This window comes from Sinocyclocheilus anshuiensis, unplaced genomic scaffold (genome assembly GCF_001515605.1).
Source record: "Sinocyclocheilus anshuiensis isolate Anshui unplaced genomic scaffold, SAMN03320099.WGS_v1.1 scaffold524, whole genome shotgun sequence".
NCBI classification, from domain to species: Eukaryota; Metazoa; Chordata; class Actinopteri; order Cypriniformes; family Cyprinidae; genus Sinocyclocheilus; species Sinocyclocheilus anshuiensis.
The window spans coordinates 1,501,985-1,510,645 of NW_015555703.1; the positions used below are offsets into that span (position 1 = coordinate 1,501,985).

General features: G+C 38.9%; 1 protein-coding gene across 1 annotated transcript in view; it reads right to left on the reverse strand.

Moving 5' to 3' along the window:
* Positions 1 to 2,086, reverse strand: part of LOC107671732 (GREB1-like protein) — a 36,445-nt gene extending 34,359 nt beyond the window's left edge. Inside the window, exon 1 of the mRNA XM_016464677.1 lies at positions 1,850 to 2,086. The gene's annotated coding sequence lies outside the window, so the exon portion shown is untranslated. The remainder of the gene's footprint in view (positions 1 to 1,849) is intronic.
* Positions 2,087 to 8,661: the final 6,575 nt, after the last annotated feature.

The following is an 8,661-nucleotide window of genomic DNA, read 5'->3' on the forward strand; positions in this document are numbered from 1 at the left end:
ATATTGAAAAATATGTGACAATATATTTAATTATATATTATAATATATGTAATTTTATATTTAGTAATAAACTTCATAACATATAGATGTGCATGTGATAAGATATCTTACTGCATGTGTATAAATACATTGCAGATATATTTACTCATGCAGTATTTACACACATATAGACATATATAATATATTTGCAAAGCATGCTGGGAACTTGAAATCTGCTGTAACGCATTCTGTGAATGTGTGTATACATGTGTGTACATCCATTCACATTTATATGGGAACATGTATGTGCAATATATGTGCACAATAAAGGATAAAACTTTATTAATTTGACATGTAATGCTATTTTTGTCTTCATTTCTAAATATTTTATATGTATCAATATAGAGCCATACATGGTCAATGCATATATTGCAGTTTATTGAAAAATATAAGCACTAGTTTCCCATATATGGAAATGTATCATGTATCAACATTATATTTTGCAATATATTCCCATATATTTTTGTTCCATAAGGAGACACATCTAAAAATGCACCAAGTCCCTTTTATTAACAAGGAATTGAAGAGAATGAATGTAGTTCATACTAAAAACAAAAATCAATCATTGAAGCTTCAATATGACACTGAAAGTGTGTAGGCAATGAACATGCCTCTTTCACCTAACAAAACAAGTTTACCGACAACAAAGGACTTGGTGTGACGCAAATGGTGTGTTCAAGGATGTCCAATCCCAACTAAAGAAACCAAAAGCTGTACAAATATAAACTAAGGGATCCTGAAATAGCCAAGAAGGGAAACGCAACACTTTAAGTAGCCAAAACAAACCAAACCACAGACACAGATAATTAGGTAAAGCTACAAGTTTGTTTGATTTGTGGGTAATGTTTGTTTTGTCTCAGATTAACAATTTTACACTTATGCTGTCCAATAGACACAACATGTGGAGATTTCAGTCACTATTTGGGTGCCACATGCAGTTTGATACATTAGTTTCTTGACCTAACTCTGTAAAGTAGACTTGAATATGTCAATATAAAAGGTTCTTTAATTAATAGCAACCAGGACAAAAACATTTAGCAAGAATGTTCTTAGTTGGTGAGAGATTTGTCTGGTTCATAACAAAAATGAACAACATGATAAATATTTTTATGCCGTTGCAATTTTATAGACATTTTCAGAATGCAGATCTTTTGATTTCTTATTCTTGTAAAAGTTTGTTTGCCTCGGCACCTGAACTTGCTGAGAGCGTGCTGTTATATTTCTATGTAAAAGGCCAAATAAAAGGTTTAGATGAAATGTGCCACATGTGGCAGTAAATGTGGTTACAGTCACACACTGCACTGTACCACTAAATACCTTTCTGTCTTTCTCTCAATCCACTCCCTCTTTTGTTTCCTTCCTTATCTGCATAATTAAAATAAACTACAATGGGAGAGGACAACTTGCTTTCAATGCACTTTCAATTAACAAATTCTACATTTGTTTCAATGTCTAAAAACAGCCCCTTTATAAGGTACAAACATTTAGACTAAAAACAAGCCCTTAAAGTAACACACAATGCATGATTTCAACAGTTAAGTACATCTAAACATAAAGAGTAACACTCTGTTACTTAAGTTTTGAATCTGCACTCATCACTGACCAATTCACACTTAGTTTTTTGTTTACATTCAGAGACATTAACCAAAGGAAAGAGAGTTTAAAGAGCAAAACTTCAAGCAGGGGGATGGGACAGAGATTAGCCAATGCAAAAATCTTTAAATAAATGGGACGCTAAGAGCCATGGCCATTGACACCGTATTAGCAGGAGCCGGTGAGTGTCAAAGAAACTAACATGACGCTTCTGTACCTTTCATAAGCAGCCGGGGTGTGGAGTGTGCCTCAAATCCCACTCAAGACCTTAAAGCAACTCAAACACAAACAGCCTGTTTCCATAGCAAACGTCCTTCTGATATCCAAAAGCAGCATCAAGGCTGAGAGGCACGTGACAGTATTCCTTGTCCCTGTTGCGAGCTAGCAGCTCCCTGGTCATGATAGTCCAGAGTCGGGGTAGCAATGCCTGATTTCAGGAACTCCAGCAGAGTCACCTTCTCTGTCCTGTATTCAGTGGTTCTGGATACACAAACCCTCCAGCACTCACATACACAAACAGCAGGCCCTACCCCCATTCCTCTTGCCCCCTCCCTCTTCTCGGCCATTTGCTCTGTGGTGTGAGAGGGGCATTTTCTCAGGACTCATTCATCTTGGCCCTTGCTGACCCCCTAAGGTGACAGATGCTGTTGTGGAGAGGACCATACCACAGAGCACGGCACAATAGAGGCGAGGCGCCTCCGCGCGCCACACACGTGCTGCGTTCGCCACGCACAATGCGCAGATGCCGCTCTCTTAACGTGACACCGGAGACCGCTAAGTGCCACACTCGCAGATGGGGGTACAACGTAAGGAGAAGGATCGTTTTCCTCCCCTTCTGCCGCTCCCCGTTTTATTGGGCCCATTTTACTGATAGGGCACACCAATGGCAAACTAGGGACACTTGCTAAAGAATGTGGGGTCAGTCCGCATTTTGTCCGTTGGCCTTGCCTGAACTCACATCCCTCCCCTTGCTGGAGGTTGACGATTAACTGAGAATTTAGGCCCATTGTAGATAGCCGAGTGGCAGGGACTCATCTGGTCTAAATAACTTGATAGGAGATTGACGTTTTGCACTTTATTGGATTGATCATTTCCTACCGCGTGCCGCGGACAAGTGGCTCAGAGGAAGTGAAAGAGATTTGAACGCAAATACAGGAGGATCGGGTTCCTCTGGTGCTCCAGGCTCTCTAACAATGACTCCATCTCTCTCCTTATCTTGCAAGATAATGGCAAAATATTGTCACTCGGTTGACCCTTTTGTTTCAGAACCTTGGAAAACAGGAACGGTATTTAAATAAACCAGTACTGTTCCATTTGTGAACTGTTACCTTTCATTACGACTCATTATGTATCCAAAATGGCCCTCTAATAGTAATAATCTCCCTCTATTCTGGCATAAAGTGTTACCTCAAGTTTCATTAGCTTAACCCTATCTGATGACTTAAGAGGGTAAATATACACAGTAGATTTAATCAACACACCCAAGATCCTATTTTGTCTGCAGCGAGTAGTAGGATTTGTTAATAATTGGTAACAGCCTTGTCCGTGGAACAAAAAGGTGACTTGACGCAATGGTTCAAAGAGTGTGCTGAGAACTGCAACAGTGAAATGCATTTGTCAAAGGTAAAGACACAAAGAATTTGTCAAGCAAACAACAAAACAGCCATGTCAGCAAAACAATGCATTAGAGGCATGTGCTTGGTGAGAAAATTGAAAAACATTTAAATAACCTTGCAGAAAATGTACACAAATTGATAAAAATGGCATTATTCAACATTTTTTATCGATTGAAGGATAAGGAAGTCATTTTTGATCAGGTTGAACAGTAAAACAGTAGTTTATTCTGCTTTCACAAAAAAAAACCAAAAAAAAAAAACAGTTGGTCTACATCGAGCCATATACTTCTTCTCACCCTAATAAGAATTAGTAGATTGGGGCTAAAGCAGTATGGGAGTCAGCTTTAAACAATGACCTCCCGCCCTCAGAGGGCTTTATTAGCCTGCCAGAGTCATTAATGCAGTCATTCCAGCTAATCTGGGAGCTTTGTCTAAACATTGTTTATTTTAATTGCAAGGTTTCTCCTTCAGATACCATTTGGACCACACAATGTGTAAGGACAACACTTTAAGGACCCCAAATTTGTAAGGACTTGTGATCGACAAAAGCTTGATATTTGATCAGAAACATACCTTTGTTTGTGGCAAAGACTCTTTGACAGACTCTTTGTCAAGATTGTAAAAAAAAAAAAAATGCATATGAAGATGCAGCACAAGTTAAATTTTCTGGGCAACCGAAGTGGCAATTCAAGGCTTTAACACTGCCAGACCTTAATGGGTCATTGGAAAAGGAGAAAGAGAGCAAAGCGGAGGGTTCCTTTGCTCAATTGAGCTTGAGGGTAAAACAAAAGAGTCAGTGAGTGAGCTGGCCCTCCTCTCACCCATCCTTCAGCACTGCTTTGAGTCTCCAGCCCTGGGCACAGACAATGGGAAGTATCTTTTCCACTGCCACCTGAGAATAGATGAGTCATGTGGTTGCGGCTCTTTCAACATCTTTTGGAGTTCTGTTTTGTCTTGTTCCCTACTTCCCTTTGAGAAGTGCTCCATTCTATCGAGGTACAACGAAACTGCCTCATTCCAGACAGACAGCATCATTGAAACCGATACAACTTGGTGAATCTTTGGAGGAAAAAAAGTCCAGTTTGAGGTCAACCACAGCACAATTATTGAGTACAGAATGCAATTTTTTGGAAATGTAACTTATACTTGGCTTCTTTCTGGAGAAACGCAATCCAGATCCAATAGTGGGGCTACTTAATCCAAATTTGGGCCAACAAAATCACAGTTTCAAACGAAATCCAAATATAGCCAACTTAATCTGAATCTGGACCAACTAACGCTTAGGAAAACCAAAGCAGAAATAATGCATGCAGAATGCATTTCTCGCTTCTTTCTGGAGAAATGCGCAATCCAGATCCAATAGGGAAAACATAATCCAAGTGGGGCTACTCAATCTAAATTTGGACCAATAAAACAGTTTGGGGCAAACCAGAGCATAAGTTCTAAATTCAGAATGTATATTTCAGAAGTGTGACTCTTATTCCTGTCTTTTATTCTGAGAACCCCTAAATCCAAATCCGATGGGACAAACTTAATCCAAATATAGGCAACTTAATCTGAATCTGGGCCAATAAACATGTAGGAAAACCAAAGCAGAAATAATTAATGCAAAATGCAAGCTTTGAGAAGTGTGACTCTAGTTCTCTGCTTCTTTCTGGGAAAACGTGCAATTCAGATCCAATGCTCAATCTAAATGTAGGTAAACTGAAGCCCAGGCTGGGGTAAACCAGTGCACAATTATTGAGAGCTGTAAACTTTGAAAAGAGTGTCTTTAGCTTCTTTATAAGAACTGCTTGATTGTCTTATCGAGTGTGGGTTTTTAGAAGTGCGATGAAATCCTCGTCCTCGCATGGTTGTAAAAAAAAACAACTAAGAATCACATAGATGAGGTGAGAGCGGAACATGATTTTAACGCAGTGACAAATGAGCATCAGCTGGGTAGGAGGGAGAGATTGAGGTGGCAATTGCCACACCTCATCGAGGTCTTCAGGAGCTATCTACTCAGTGTCAGAAAAAAAACAGATCTACCCTAACACAGGCCAATTACAACATAGCTTGACAATGTCACCATCACGTGAAAGCCAGTGCTGCCCCGTAATATTCGGCCTCCCTGACCACGTAAGGGCTATTCTGGGCGTGAGGCGTGGGGTCTCACGCCGCTTGTCACACCGCCGGCAGGTTGTTGTTCCCTAAGCCCTGCACTCATTTGCCTATTAAAGGCCTCTCACAGACTTCCTGCTGGGGTCCTGAAGTGCAAATCGGGGCTTTTCCAGGGAGGCGAATATGAGCCAGGGCTGTGGAGACCTCCTCCACTTGGCCACACAAACCAAGGGGGGAAGGGAGGCTTGGGGGGAGGCAACACGAAGAGTTGAGGGAGGGAGGCAAGCTGAAAGCCAAAGCTGAAATCGGCAGAGAGAGAGAGAAATCTGATTGGCTTGTGGGGGGGTGGAGGTGACAGCCTGGGGAGAGGATTAGTCCAGCAGTGGACAGGGGTAGTGGTGGGCCAAGGTTAGCCAGGGTTTAAGGGGGTGGAGGCCTGGGAGGACCAACAAAAGGAGTATTTGGGCAGATGAAGAAGTCATCATCATTAAGCCACTGGAAGTTTACTGTCCAGTTATAAAAGTGACTGGAAAATGAGAGGGGCAAGAGGGCAACCCCAAGATACGGTCAGCAGACTGCAGCGGGGTGGGATCGTGGGAGTGCTGGGCTCATTTATTAGAGTCAAAAACTGGCCTTTGTGTGACTGAAGCCCTGATTAGAGTGTTGACCTTGCCATACATTCAGCCAGAGTAAATGGCTTTAAACCCTAACTAAATCCTGCACTTAGACAAATGCTTTACGTCAGTAATTACCAAAGACCCTTTGGAAAACCTCCTATTAGTGCAATTCAACAATACAAGCAAGAACACTTGGGAAAAGTAGGGATTCAAGATTCAAGATTCAAGATTCAAGATTTTTATTTGTCACATACATGGTTATATAGAGAATATATGACCAGCAGTGAAATGTAAGTCAGGTCCGCTCCATGGACAGTGCAATTATTAAAGAATACAAACACAAGAAAATTATATATAAATATAGGTATGGAAAAAAGATAAAAAAAAATAAGAATAAAATAAAATGCGCAGGAGGGTATACTGTAGACTTAATAAATATTAAGATGAGCAGGAATGTACAAGAGAAGAATGTGCAAACAGGTTGTACAGGGTAGTTACATAGCAGCAATAGAGGTAAAAACGTAAATTAAAAAAGTAAATAAATAAAATATTACAGAAATTAATTCACGATATAACAGTCGTTAGCCAATATTAGAGATTTTTTATTTTTTTCAGCCAATATTGATATTTAATAGCGCATACTCACTTCTATCATTTTATATTTGGATTACCTTTGCCATCATGTAGCGTTCACTTAAAGTTCATCTTTAAAAACACTAATAATTTAATAACACTGTTAAATGTAATCTTTATCACATCTCAAAATGAATAATTTATTTTCATACTGTACATTATAATGTTGTCTAGGAGCATTTAAAATAACTGATTTTAGTTTTTAGCGTTTTAACGAATTACTATAGAATTTTAACATCAGCCATTTATCAGTTATTGGCCATATCATTAAGTGATCAACCATAATTGGAGTTGGAGAACTGGAGAACTGGAGAAGCATCAAAACATCTGAGGCAGCTTCATTTAGGAGGTGATCGAATTGATCTGAACAAGTATAAATACTCACGTGTGAATCTTTTGTACACATCTGGCTAACTGGAAAAGGTCAACTACAATTTTACACCTCAAAGTCAATGTGTCAGTGCCACATGCTCAAACAACCAATGATGACACTCATTTTGGGACTTATGTGCACCAACATGACTAGTTTTCCTTTATAGGGAGTGGATTCTCAACAATAAAACAGTCAGACCTAAGTCTTATTCCAAAATCTGTGGTGTCCATGGGAAAATGACGTGTCCTCAAGTGTCCTGATACCATGACAACAAACAAAGAGCTCAATCTGGGTGAAGAACAGCAAGGCTGCTCTGGCCAATAAACCGGAGACCTGCCGATGAACCCAACCCTGCATTTTACAACACAGACCACAGCTGTTATTCACTAGGGACAATAATAGTTCAACTGGGTTAAATGCATTTCTTTTTGCTGTATGGTTTGTTAATCGGTTGCTGTTATGCACTGATGACTGGCTGACATTAGGAAATAGACAAATTGAAGTGTTTATGTTTCAACACAAGTGCTCATTTTGGCTTAAACATTTGGTAAGCTTACACATTCACTCATGGTTCCTAATGGTTTGTTTGTCCTGGTCTTGTTTTCAGGATTAAATGGCCTTTATAGGCAGACATTTTTGTTACAGTGGAAAAGGGGACTTTTTTAATAGTCCTGTGTCACATGAAGCACATATTATCAAAACAGACATGCCTTATCAGGTGACAAGGGCCAAAGAGAGGCCAGATGTGCTTCCTGACACAATTCCTCCTGCGTTGACGCTTCATCCATCATTATTCAGGCGAGGAATGGCAGTGCTGGTCAAGACACCATGTCGTTCAACCAGATGCGACTGAAGCCTTGTATTGTCATTTAATGTTTGTGATAGATTCCAAAAAGAACATTACAAACATTAGATGACAATACAAGGCTATTTAATCTGTTTTAGGATAAATTTCAACAATGGAAAAGTGTGAAAACCATTTCCAGCACTGAGTTAATCCTTGACTGATCTTGCACATCTGGTTAACTGGAAAAGGTCAACCAAAGTTTTACACCTTTTCCTCAAAGCCAAAGTGTTGGTACCACATGCTAATGCTGAATTTGCGTTGGTAAAACTGACATTAGAAATCCATGTTAGAGATGCACCAGAATTAAAATTCTGGTCGAAACAGATAAGCTGATAATTATTTTCATAATATGGCCAAAAACTGATAAAAGTTCAATTGATCAAATTTACGGATAAAATTGAAATTCTGAACTACTTTGTCTAAAAGAATAAAACCTAAACTTTGTTCTATCAGTTTTAAATGATGGTTTTAGGCATCACAAAATGATATCAATTTTTCATACTATACAGTATAAAAAAAATAGATATTCATTTTGAGACTTTTATTATTAGTGTTTTAATTTTAAAGATGAACTTGTGGCCATTAGATGTCAGCTGAAGTAATCTGAATGTAAAAATATGGAAATTAGCACAAACAATTAAAAATACATAAATCAATTACATTTATTGATATAGATCTGATACATTGTTGGAATGTATTTAATTGGAACAAAGATCCAGTTTCCAATGAATCAAAACTGTTTGCATCAGTCAAACTCATAATTTCAATGCTCTAACTTTTCAATCTTTGGAAGTTTTCAAATTGCACATTTTATGAAAGTTCTGATATCTCTTATTAGTCCTC